General features: G+C 44.4%; 1 protein-coding gene across 3 annotated transcripts in view; it reads right to left on the bottom strand.

The window, feature by feature from the left end:
- PRLR (prolactin receptor) overlaps positions 1–12,678 on the bottom strand; it is a 165,280-nt gene extending 152,602 nt beyond the window's left edge. For all 3 annotated transcript variants that reach the window (XM_045440461.1, XM_045440422.1, XM_045440412.1), the window contains exon 1: positions 12,348–12,678. The gene's annotated coding sequence lies outside the window, so the exon portion shown is untranslated. The remainder of the gene's footprint in view (positions 1–12,347) is intronic.
- Positions 12,679–12,892: the final 214 nt, after the last annotated feature.

Genomic DNA, 12,892 nt, shown 5'->3' with positions numbered 1-12,892 from the left:
ATAACTAAAAGAAAGGACGTCGAGCCCACATTCATATTCATAGTGCATTTTCATACAGGCCTGGCCCATTTTTGACAATTATCTAGAAAGAGCGATTGCCAATGAGGGCAATGGGTGGCTGTGAGATAGGAGAGAGGAGAAGTAGTTTTCAACGAACAGTCTTTTGTACCTTGAATTTTAAACTGCGCACAGAAACAAATACAATTTTAAAAGTCACAGATCTGAATAGTGTTATGGTTTCAGTGATGCCCTTTGAAAAGTAAAATCAGAAAACTTTGCTAAAAGAAACATAAAACTCTTCTAGTCAAACCCTGACTAACGTGGCAGAGTCACCCTGATGATCGAACAGCTGCCATCACACTGCTCTGATATTTGAATGACTTGGTTTCAGGAGATATCCACATCTGGTAAATATTCACTCTCACTTTTTGCTGAATATTTCATCAAAACTGTCCAAAAAAGGAGGAAATTACCTTACTGGTTCAAAGATGAATTTTTTCAAGTTAAGCTATTTCTAGGGTCCTGAGCTATTTGGAGGATATTCAAAGACTTCAAATGTTTTTCAAACTTTCTTTAATTAACTGATGTTCCACTGCAATCTTCCTAACTTAAATAGGACGAGAGTCTAACGCAACTATAACTATAGTTCTCTTTTTCCTTTATAGTTTTGAATTTGGAAGTTAATACAACCGTAAGAAATATCTGAACATATACTGTATAACACTTGAAAATAATAGTTTTATTGAAAACCAAAGAGTTAAACGAACAGATTGATGATTTGATTAGATAAATTCAACACTTCCAATGAATGCGTGTCAATTTCTATAGAAAATTACCCTATGGCAATTCTATTTAACTATTTAACTGAAATATTTAGTAAGTTAAAACTTACAGCAAAGAAGATGAGTTATCACAGTTATTGCCTCCACAATCATCGCTAAAGAATTTAACGGAATTAAAGAAATTTTAATGCATTTCTTTGTATAAACCTCAATTCTGTTAAATTCATTGCTGATACTATCATTAGGAAGGGAAGAAGGTGTGTTACACTCACCCTAATTATTGGAAAACTAAGTAACTTGAGAGAATTTTCTGGAAGCAGATATGCAGTGGAAGGTAGAGAAAACAGTATAGACTACTATGTTCCCCAGGATTATTTCACATATAATAATGAAACTCTGGAGAGAATCTACAACATCTTTAAAGCAAAAATGTGGTAACAAATGAATTAATGATCCTTTTGTTGTCGTTAGTTTCTAAAGACCAGCTTCAGATGACCCTGGAGAGCAACCAGAATTTGTCGCACAGCATATTGAGAAACTTTGATTTCTTCTGTCTGTTGAGAAGAGACAGACAGGTGGGCACAACACAGGAACTCTGAGCAGTGGGCAGAAGAGGAGGTGAGGAGAAGAGGGGGCATTTCATAGAGTCCTCTGGTGTTGCCAACTCTGTTCAGCCAGCTCTCCGGAAGGGTGCGTGGTTCCCCTCCCACCTTGTTAGATGGCAGGTGGTTTAGACGGAGGTCCTTCTGGAGAGGGGCTGAATCATCCAGCCTCTGAATTATGGCATTTCCTCTCCAGTACTGTTCGCGGGAGCCCTGCCCTGTTGAAGCGCCTCTTAGTGGTACCATGGGGTTTATGCAGGAGAAACAAGTCTGACTCTGAAGGTAGCAGCTTCAGTTATACAGGAATTAGAGAAAAGGAGACAGGAGGAAAGCGGCACAGCTTAGTGACCAAGAACCTGGTGCTCTGCAGCCAGCCTCAGTGCAGACCCTGGCTTTGCAACTTAACCAGCGGTGTGAGCTTGGACACATGACTTAACCTCTTTATTTCTGCCTCAGTTTCTTCATTTATAAAATGATAATCATAAGGGCACTTAATCAAAGGATGGCTGGGAGGAATACATGTGAAATTCTTGAAACAATGCCTTGGACATAGTAACTGCTTGCTAAATGCTTGCTATTATGATGTCAGCATTTACATGAAGAAACTGACCAACTGCAAGAAGCCGTGTATAAATGCCTGATGGCAGGAAGGATTCGGTAAATGCAGCCAGAGTGTCAAAACACTCAGAAACAGATAAACTTTAGCAATGTGAATGTGATATTTCCAGCCCTTATGGAAAGCACAGTAATCAACAACAACAGAATCCATCAAAACACTCTTATGAGATAAGATGAAATTTTTATGGTTATGTGGTAAAAAGCAACAAACAAGTTTCTCCTTGGACAGGAATTTGATTTTTTTCTGCTTAAATAAGCTGAGGTCAAAATCCCTAACGTTTCCAAATAGCATTAGATATTATTCCATTTCGGTTCAAAACCAGTGGCCTGAGTCAGGAGAGGGCAGGAAAAATGATGTCAGACAAGACGAGGTCTGCCATCTGGCCCTACCTCCAAACTTGCTCCTGAACCCAATCCTCCTTCTACTGCTCCCATCTTGGCTGATCCATTGTCACCTCCTCCTGTACCTGCCATGTCCTCCCTCTGCTTCCAGTCTACACTCCATTCTCCACACAGAAGCCTGAGAGGTCTCTAAAGTGCCATGTAGAACACATTACTCCCCTGCTTAAAACCTCCCAACGGTTTCCTTAAAGCACCAAAATCCTAACTCCATCCCATGACCTCCGGCCCTCGGGGCTGTTTTCCTGCCCGATGCTCTATCTCTTCGTCACTGTGATCCAGCCATACTGGTCTCCTTTCTGTTTCCCGAAAGTGCCAAATCTTTCCCAACCTCAGGGCTGCCACCCTTGCTGTTCCCTCTACCTGGCCTTCTTTCCTCCTGATCTTTGTGTTGCTTTAACACTGATGTATTAGCTCCAATGCCAACACTTCAGAGAGAACAACTCCCATAATCCTATTTAAAGCAGCTTCATCCGACTCTACTCCCTCCTCACTTTATTTGTCCCCAAAGCACCAACCAACTTACTGGATTTTATTTACTGGTGTCTTCATGTGGATATCTGTTTCCTCTCACTGGACTGTAAATTCCATGAGGACAGGAACTTCATCGCTCTCTCTCCAGGGCATATAACAGCCTTGGGCTACAGCGGGCCCTCCATAAAAGTTGAGCGAATAAAAAATTACCAGTGTCCATGATGCTTGGCTACCAGTGGGTCTTTGCCGACCCTTCTCTCTGCAACCTCCTTCACAATTTCTTCTCCTCTGATGCTGCAACCTTAACACTCCAGATAAGTACAATGATGCATCATTTCCTTTCCCCCCTTCCCTCCAAATCTAGTACAAAACACTGGTTGCTTTTTGGCATTAATATAACCTTCCGGGAATGGCTGGAGCCACAGACTTAACTCGACCCTGGAGAAAATATTCTAAGATTGATTCTACAACTATTTTGTGTATCCTGTGTTTTTTCTTCTACATTTGGGTGACTTGTAATTGTCTCTTTGCAAACTAAAATTTATGACTCACCTAGCCTACTCTGAGGCTGGTAGCCTCTGCATCCCAAATGATCTCTCGGGGCTGAGAGGGTTTTACACAACCTAGTTAGCTCTTGGCCAATTCACATTGTAAAGTCTATGTATGCAATGACAGTCCCTGGAGAATACTGCTGTAATTATATTTTTTTTTTTTTTTTTCAACGTTTATTTATTTTTGGGACAGAGAGAGACAGAGCATGAACGGGGGAGGGGCAGAGAGAGAGGGAGACACAGAATCGGAAACAGGCTCCAGGCTCTGAGCCATCAGCCCAGAGCCCGACGCGGGGCTCGAACTCACGGACCGCGAGATCGTGACCTGGCTGAAGTCGGACGCTTAACCGACTGCGCCACCCAGGCGCCCCTGTAATTATATTTTTAATAAGGGTGTGAACAGGAATGGGGTTAATTGGCTTTAAAATGGCTAAGAGAGGAAAGCAAGTGTTGCTAAAGATCAACATAGCAATTGGGAAATTTAATACATGGGCAGCAGAAAACCTTAACCTTTATCTTCCAATCTCATAATTATCAAGCTTTTGGCAATCTGATTTCCAAATTGCACTTACAGAAATCTTAGTCATGAGGCTATGCAGGGCCATTGAGTTTGGAGTTAGTTTAGATAAGTAGAAAACTTTTTTTTCTCATTTTTTTAATGATTATTTATTTTTGAGAGACAGAGCATGAGTGGGGGAGAGGCAGAGAGAAAGAGGGAGACACAGAATTTGAAGCAGGAGCCAGGCCCTGAGCTGTCAGCACAGAGCCCTGACACGGGGCTCAAGCCCACGAACCATGAGATCATGATCTGAGCTGAAGTCGGTCACTTAACCAACTGAGCCGCCCAGGTGCCCCGATTATTACTATTGTTATTACTATTGTTATTATTATATATTATTCTAGAAGCCATGTTTCCCAAAGTGTAGAATGACAACACAAATATGGTTTGGATGGTTCTCTGGGGTCATGTGACCTAAAACAAGACAAAAAAAAAGAAATATAAATAAGTAATTAAGATTTGGATCTTAGCTGAGCAGTAAGATCTGCTCTTACTGATGCACATTATAATCACCTGGACAACTGTAAAGGAATACTGATGCCCAGTTCCATCCCCAGAGCCTTGATTCAACGGTTCTGTGGGTGGGGCCTGGGCATCTGTATTTTTCAAAGCTCCCAAGATGACTACCATGAGCAATCGGTGGTGAGGACGCCTGTTTCAGAGGCTTGATTTTTGCTGTACCTGAAGACATTGGAAATTGTTTTCCAGTCAGTAATGGATTTGGAGACAGAGAAAAAGAAAACAATCATTTGGGGATGGGGCAAAACTAACCCATCTTCTTGTTCTGAAGAGGCTCTAATGTCAAGGCTCCAGCTTCTCCCCATTACCTTTCATAAAGACCCCGCGGCCTCAATACTGGCAGTAAACCCAAAGTTCCCAAAACATACAAAGACTTCTTTAAAAACAGAGCTGTAAAAAATTGCTGGGTTTTCTTCTCTTTTTTTCAGGTGTGTAACAAAATAAAAATCAATATCCTGTCAGAAAACAGGAGTTTCAGAGGAGAGGAGTTAGAATAGCCCAAGAGCCCTGGGGCTTAAGGAGTCTTCCCTTCCCAGAGGTGGGAACGGAGGAGCTGTAATACGCATGGCAACACCTGCTGGGGAATAGAAACTCCAAGACGGTAGTGGCCGACCTCGAGCGACCGCTGTGGCCGCCTATGCCCTGCTGCCGCTCGTCACAGCACTGCAGCTCGGGCCGACTTGTCATCTTTCACCTACTGATCTGTAACACTGATTCATTCATTGAAGAAATAACATTGCCAGGACAGAGTATTCTAACACCAGCTGGAGACTGCACAGATTCACTCCGGGAGCCGAAGCAGATCCGGGGAATTCAGTGGCTGAGAATTCTAATTTCACCACTGTTGCCAGTTAGCCTCAAGGCCCAAGGCAAGGAATTAAATTCTATTTCCCAATCTGTAAAGTTGGAGAGGCGAGGGACGATTACCGGTTATTGTAAAATAACTATTATGGGGCACTAATGGGCATGATACTAAAGCCCTTTGCAACGTTTATGCAAAGTCTGGTGGGTACAATAAACTGTGGATACCAGCTGCCCGACGCTTAGCCAGGATTAACTACGGGGCACTGCAAAAACACACAGAGTAAGGGAATGGGCAGCTGGTGACAGCTTTTAGCCACCTCCAAGTGGGTAGGATCACTGTGAACACCAATTATCTGTGAATCCCAAAGACCACACAGAGATAGATATTCGCGTATATAAAATTTCCGGAAAGACCACACATGCTGATTGTCCATTTAATCTCCTTTAAAATATTACCCTTTAAATTTTATTTCCCATGATCATGATATAAAAACCTTGTGTCTTTTGCTCAGTGGTTTTCAACTTTACGTCAGAATATTCACTTTAGAATATTCTGGGGAGGGGCACCAGAGTCGCTCAGTGGGTTAAGCATCTGACTCTTGATTTCCGCTCAGGTCATGATCTCACAGCTTATGAGTTTGAGCCCCAAGTCTGGCTCTGTGCTCATAGTGTGGAGCCTGCTTGGGCCTTCTCTCTCTCTCTCTCTCTCTCTCTCTCTCTCTCTCTCTCTCTGCCCTTTCCCTGCTCACACACACTTTTTCTCTCTCTCAAAATAAATAAACTTAAAAAAAAAACAGAATATTCTGAGGAGTTAAAAAAAAAGTTATACTGATACCCAGTCCCCATTCCATCTGTCTTTAGCCTAGTTTTATGTCCTTCAATGACCATCTCTTACCTCGTCTTTCTCAGGCACACCGCCTTCTGGAATCTCCAAACTCTGTTTCATTCCTATAACACTTGGAGAATGTTACCTGACATTGATCCTGGTGTCTCCTGTTTATGCCGATCTTCTCAACAAGTTAACATGCTCCTCCAGAGCAAAGACCTGTTTTGTTCTGTTATTTTCCCTATGGAGTCTGATACAGGCTTCTTGGCTTAGAAGATGCTGAAAAATATGTGTCGCTTTTCATGTAGATACACTAAAATTCGAGTATGCTCAGCTTCTGTCATTTCCCCCTCAGATTTAGGTTTTAAGTGAAAATGAACAGATGTTAACCATATACCTGAAAGAACATTCCATATAGTGCTTTGCTCAATCTACGGAAAGCAAATTCTTCCCCACAGATGAATGTCTACAGTCCTCAGGTCCTCAGTGATAACCATGGTCCATTTGTTTCTTCGTGAGCACTTTATGTGACATTATCTCATGAACTCTGGACTTCCTACAGGATTGCTGGGGGAAGCAGGGTGAGGGCAACGCACAAACCAGTAGACAAAAATAGGATCCAGGCCTCTGACATCCCAGGCCAGAGGCTTCCTCTAACAACTTCACAATCTGACTGCTTTCCCTCTGGAATACATGGAATGGCAGGAACAAATCGTATCTCTACTTTGCTGACATGATATTCAAGGGTCATTTTAGCTAATGGACAAAAGAAACCAAAATAGCCTGTGATATTTTTGGGGAAGTCCTTCTGGAAACTGGGACTGTGTATTGTTCAGGCTGTTTTAAAGCAAAAGGACAGAGAGGGAGAGATACTCACTACCCCAGTGACATGACTTATTTGATGGTCTTTGGACACAAACATGAAGCCTGGCTGTCTCCTAATCTGATTTTACCAGGTTCCAGAATGACAAAGACATTGTCTTTGGAAGTGATTTTAAGGTAAATCTAAAGCTATATTCAAAACGACCCTTTGGTCATAGGATATTTCAAAGCTTCTTGAGATTTACCTGATGGGAAAAACAGAAGAAGTCTGGGTCAAGACTAGAGAAAAAATTACATTAGGAAGAAGGGAGAAAAGTTTCCTATCGTGTATTTGTCAACTTATTAGACTATACCAGTACTATTAAATGAAAATATAAAAAAAAATGAAAGGAAACAGATGAAATTAATTTTACTAATATAGTTCATCTAAACCAATGCATCCAAAATCTTACCATTCTAACATATAATCAATATAAAAATCAATAAGGTTTTTTTTTTTTTTGTATTAGGACTTGAAATCTAGGGTGTAGGGGCTCCCAGATGGCTCAGTCAGTTAAACCCTGACTCTCGATTTCAGTTCAGGTCATGATCTCATGGTTTGTGAATTCAAGCCCTGCATCAGGCTCTGCACTGATAGCACGGAGCCTGCTTGGGCTTCTGTCTCCCTCTCTCTCTGCCCCTCCCCTGCTCGCTTTCTCTCTCTCGCGCGTGAAAGAAATAAAAATAAACTTAAAGAAATCTAGGGTGTGTTTCACACTTACAGCCACCTCAGTTTGGACTAATCACATTTTCAGTACCTCATCGTCACATGTGGCTAGTGCTGCTGTTATTACACGATTGCACTGGTGTGCAAGTTTAGACACACCAACTGGAATTTAGGGCATCAGACAGAAATCACTATCCTCGTTTAGCCGCCCAATATACTTTTGATACTTTCCTTCTGTTAGCTCCTTGCTATCTTCTGGAAGAGATGATCTCAAAAGCCACACGCTGTGCTAGCAAAACAGACCATGGGATTTAAAATATCACCTTTGTAACTTTGCGCCAGCTGCCTGCCTTCTATGGATCTTGGTTTTTCCACTATCAAAGCAAGGCAACAATAACTAACTTGCCAGACTGTTGGGAAGGTTAAATAACATACGCATTAAGTCCACAGCACAGCCTAGAAGAATGTAATAAGCAATCAGTAATTTCCCCTATATAAAATCCATATTGATTTCTAAGGGGACATCTCATATTTGAGGCTCTACTGCTTAATTTTTTTAATGTTTATTTATTTTTTTAAAAAAAATTTTTTTTTTCAACGTTTATTTATTTTTGGGACAGAGAGAGACAGAACATGAACGGGGGAGGGGCAGAGAGAGAGGGAGACACAGAATCGGAAACAGGCTCCAGGCCCTGAGCCATCAGCCCAGAGCCCGACGCGGGGCTCGAACTCACGGACCGCGAGATCGTGACCTGGCTGAAGTCGGACGCTTAACCGACTGCGCCACCCAGGCGCCCCAATGTTTATTTATTTTGAGAGAGAGAGAGAGAGAGAGCACGAGCAAGGGAGGGACAGAGAGACACACTCAAGCAGGCTCTGCACTGTCAGCACGGAGCTGAACACGGGGGCTCCCACAAACCGAGAGATGATGACCTGAGCCAAACCCAAGAGTCAGACACTTAATCGACCCAACCACCCAGGCACCCCTCTACTGCTTCATTTATTCCACTTCCAGATCTTTCCCTGGAGGTTCTTCTGCTAAGGCAGTCCTTTCCCCAGACTTTCATCAGACTGGCTCCCTCTTATTATACAAGTTCAAGTTCAAGAATGACCTTTTTGTGGAAATCTCCTTGGCTGCCCTATTTCAAGTTGCCTCCAAGCCCTGTTAGCCCCCGCCTCTCCTTACCTTCTTCATAGCATTTCTTAATATCTGAAATTATCTTATTTATGTATTTGCTCACCTGCCTCTTATCTGTCACTCTCTCTAGCACAGAAGCTCCACAAGTGCAAGGACCTTGTCTGTCTTTTTCAGAGCTCAGCAAGTTATTTGTTCAATGAATAAATGCTTAATACAGGGAGGTTACCGTAAAGGGTGACCAGGTTCCTTTTTAAAGTAGCAGAGAATGGAGATTCCAGGGCTCTTTTTAAGCTAAAAGAGTCCCTCAGGAAGTTGGTGGCCCAGAGCCAGCCTCGCCTGCTGAGGTTTAGTATTGCCTAACTGGAGTGTCACAGCTGGATCTGGAAAGGGCTGGGAAAATTATTCTTCACAGGCGATTTCATTGTTGCTGCCTGTTAATATGTATCTCATGCAAAGTATATGTTCACACCACTTCAATCACCTAGAAGATTTGGTTATTCCTGCCCTAAATGTTCTAAAGAACTGGGTTGGGACCCAGTTGGCATGATGCAACTTTCTGGTGCCAGGAAGCGTGGCAGCACTAACCTAGTATGAAAAAAGTGAGTGCCAAAGTCAGGCAGAACTGGGATTCAAGTCCAGGGATCCCAGGCTTGGATCCCAGCTCTGCCTTCACCAGCTCTGCAGATCGGGCAAGTAATGTAAATTTTTATAAACCTCGATGTATTTGTAAAGATTTAGATGATAACACATACCTTGCAGTGTTGCTGTGAGAATTAACTGAGGTGATGTAGAAAAGCGCTTCATTCATCTTAATGGCTCTAGGGACAGCAGATATCAATACTGTCACCTTTGCATGCAAGACTGCCTTGCCACAATATACTGATGGATCTTTGGAAGGGCTACTTGAAGGGGATCCAACTGCCCTATAAAAATCTGGCATTTCTTTCCCACATTTCTACGTCATCCAGCTTCTTATAACTGAGGGGTAACTGTAACTAAGAGAGAGAGGAAAAGAGAGATACGGAGAGACACCAGAGAGAATAAGTTGAGTTGGCTATCTGAGCCACACTGTGAACGATGACAGTGGAGACATTTCTCTTTACAGAGACAGTTTCTCGCGTATCTGGAGATGGATGTAACCATGAAGCCGCTCGAGTCTCCACGCTGAAGTGTTTGTCACTAAGAGCAGAAAGCTAGACATTTCACGTTCAAGATTATGGGCCAAAAGAGAATTGAGAGGAAGGGTCGAGAATCCATGCCAGTCTGGACACATGTTATTTGCGGGCAACACAGAGTGCTCTGCTTGACGAAGATGAAGCAGGGAAGCCAACTCTGTATTCTAGACTCACCACTCATCCCTGAGAATAATTAGACCAGAAGTGACTTTACTCATTCTTTTGCTGACATAAGCCCCGTAGGAGAGAAAGTAAGCTGTCCTAAAAAAGCATGGAACTATTTAACACTTACTTATAACCTCACATTAATATTCCTAACAGCAGCTTATTACTGACTATGAACCAGGCATTTCCATTTTTCAGTTTCCATTTCCCTAACAACCGTGCAAGAAACGCAGTATTGCTCCCCATTTCACAAACAGGAAAAGTGAGGCTTAGAGTAATTCAGTAACTTGTCGGAGTGTGGGAGCCCAGATTTGAAGCCCAGTCTGTGGGGTTCCAAAGCTCCACGTGTCCTCTGCTGTACCTTGCTGGCATTGCCAATGGAAGACCCAGGTCCCACGAGGCAGGAGTCCTCAGTACTTTAAAAGAAGGTCCACAGGTCCAAAAGAACACTGTCACTACTCCTACCATGCACTGGAGAGAAAACAGCACTTTGTTTCCTTCAAAACAAAGCTTTGGCTCCACTTTCTGGCATTCAGCTAGTGACCTGAAGAGCTATCTTTGAGACAGACGGTGACCTTTTACAGGTGGCTCTCAAGTGCTGTTTGTAGTACTGAACTCTCTAGGGCTGAGGACCATCACCTTAGGAAAGTCATTAAAAGAGTTTGTGAGGAGGGCTCCCCAGGAAGCAGAGGTTGGCGAAGCCTTTGGGAAACAGTGTCCCAGGAGCTTACTTAGGACAGAAGCGCTTTCTCCTTGAGCAGCAAGGCTGACTCCGGACTCCAGAGGAAGGCTGTTACTTCCGTAGCCAGACCAGCTGCCAGCAGGGGTTTAGCTGGGTGGTCTTGATACAAAATGTCCTCAAAAGGAAGGAAAGGAATGTTTGCCTGGGGTTCAGGCAGGGTCTTCAAGGAGAGTTACAAACCTTGAGGGATTGCTTGCAAAACTTTATGTACAGTACATAAGAACATTTTTTCCCTTGGGGGAGAACTCATAGATAATTCTCCAAAGGACCCATGATTCCCAATTTTTAAGAATCACTAAAATTAAAAATTTCATCTGCTTCTTCCTTACACTATTCAATACATTTACCCCATTTATATATATAAAATATTATAGGATATATAATTGTATATGTTACGATATATTAAAATATATAATATATATCATATAGAATATTAGCATATTTTATATGATTATACATAAAATATGTCATGTATACACACATATAACGTTTAATGGGATATGTATATGGAATGATTAATTTCCCTAAATGTTGCAAAGAAAACAGAGGCCCAGAGAGGACTAGTGCCTTGCCCAAGTTTGCACAGCCAGAGGCGCACTCCACTGACCACGGAGCATGACACTGGGGGCAATCTCTGCCAGTGAACTTGATGAATGAAAACAAACGAATCGCTCCAGATTAAGAATACTATTTGCAACCGTTTTCAAGCCCAATCATATAAAACCCTAAATGGCTAGTCATTAGGGCACCGTGGGCGGCTTCCCCAGGATGCAGGTAGAGGTCACTACGAGGATGTTTTCCTGCTCCAAGAGCCGGCACTCCCGCCCCGCTGGCCGGCTCCCCAGTACCGCGCCCGGATCCCCAGTTACCTGAGCGCGCCCGCCCGCGGGCCCGGCTCGCGGCCGCCTCCCCGGCTGGAAGGCCTCCCACCTGCCTCGGCGCCCACCGCCTTCGCCGGCGAGCCCCGCCTCTCGGGCCGGCGCGCGCCGCGCCGAACTTTCCCCGCCTGCTGCCCGGGAGGCTGCGCCGCCGCCCCGGGGCCCCGCCAGCCCGCGGGCATCACCTCTCCTGCCCGAGCCCCTTCCCGCTATTTTTTCTTTTCAGTTTGACGTAAATAATTTACATTGTGAGAATCCCGGCGTCACGCTCACGCCGAAACTCACTCTCCAGGGCGCATCCGAAGATGCCTTACAAAGAAGCCGAATGTGTGCAGTTGTAAGGTGAGGGGGCACTTTTAGTTCTTCTCCGAGGGGGCCAGCAATGCTGACTGCGCTCAGACTTTCGCACCTGCGGCCGCTGCTGGGCAGCAACTCTGCCGCCTCCGGCTGGGTTCTGGCGCTTTCTGGGCAGCAGTCCGTGCCGCACGCGGGGCTCGAACCCGCAGTCCGAGCGCCGCGCGCGCGCTACCCTGCCAACTCGCCGGCCTCGAACCCGCAGCCCCCCGCGTCTGCCGCAGTCTACTCACTTTTGCCTGGGAGCAAAATCTGCCGTAACAGTCCGTGAGCACTTCCTGCAAAAGGACGTGGAGATCCAATGGGTGCAAAGCTGTTTCAAGAACAGCCGGTAGAATCCAGACAGAGGGTGAGGAGGGAGTAAGACGGGAAGGGGGCGGGGGCGGGAGCGGGGGTGGGGAGAAGTCCAGAAGACTGGAGTCTTAGGAGCCCAACCTGGGCGCCTCCGTCCCCAGCCCGGTGGCTCTGTGAGAAGCTCAACTCGGTGCACTTGTTCACTCTTTCTTCATGAGAGGAGGAGTCAGTGTTGCAACATTCTTGTTCCTTGCTGGAGGCAAAACAGTGATTTTCTTCAGCATGCAAAATGTCCGGAGCCTGCCAGTTTTACAAGGTGAGGGAGGTGGGTTGGGGCTCCGGAATACAGCAAAGACGCGGAGAAGAAAAAACCGATGATCCCACATTAGTCTTGCGTGATATGGGCCCCACACCTTCCGCTGGGACTGCACCAGAAAATACACTGACAAAACAATAATAACAAATGTCTCAATACATGGAATGA

This window comes from Leopardus geoffroyi, chromosome A1 (assembly GCF_018350155.1).
Source record: "Leopardus geoffroyi isolate Oge1 chromosome A1, O.geoffroyi_Oge1_pat1.0, whole genome shotgun sequence".
Classification (NCBI taxonomy): domain Eukaryota; kingdom Metazoa; phylum Chordata; class Mammalia; order Carnivora; family Felidae; genus Leopardus; species Leopardus geoffroyi.
The sequence above is the reverse complement of the archived record's forward strand: the minus strand, read 5'-3'. Positions and strand labels throughout refer to the sequence as shown.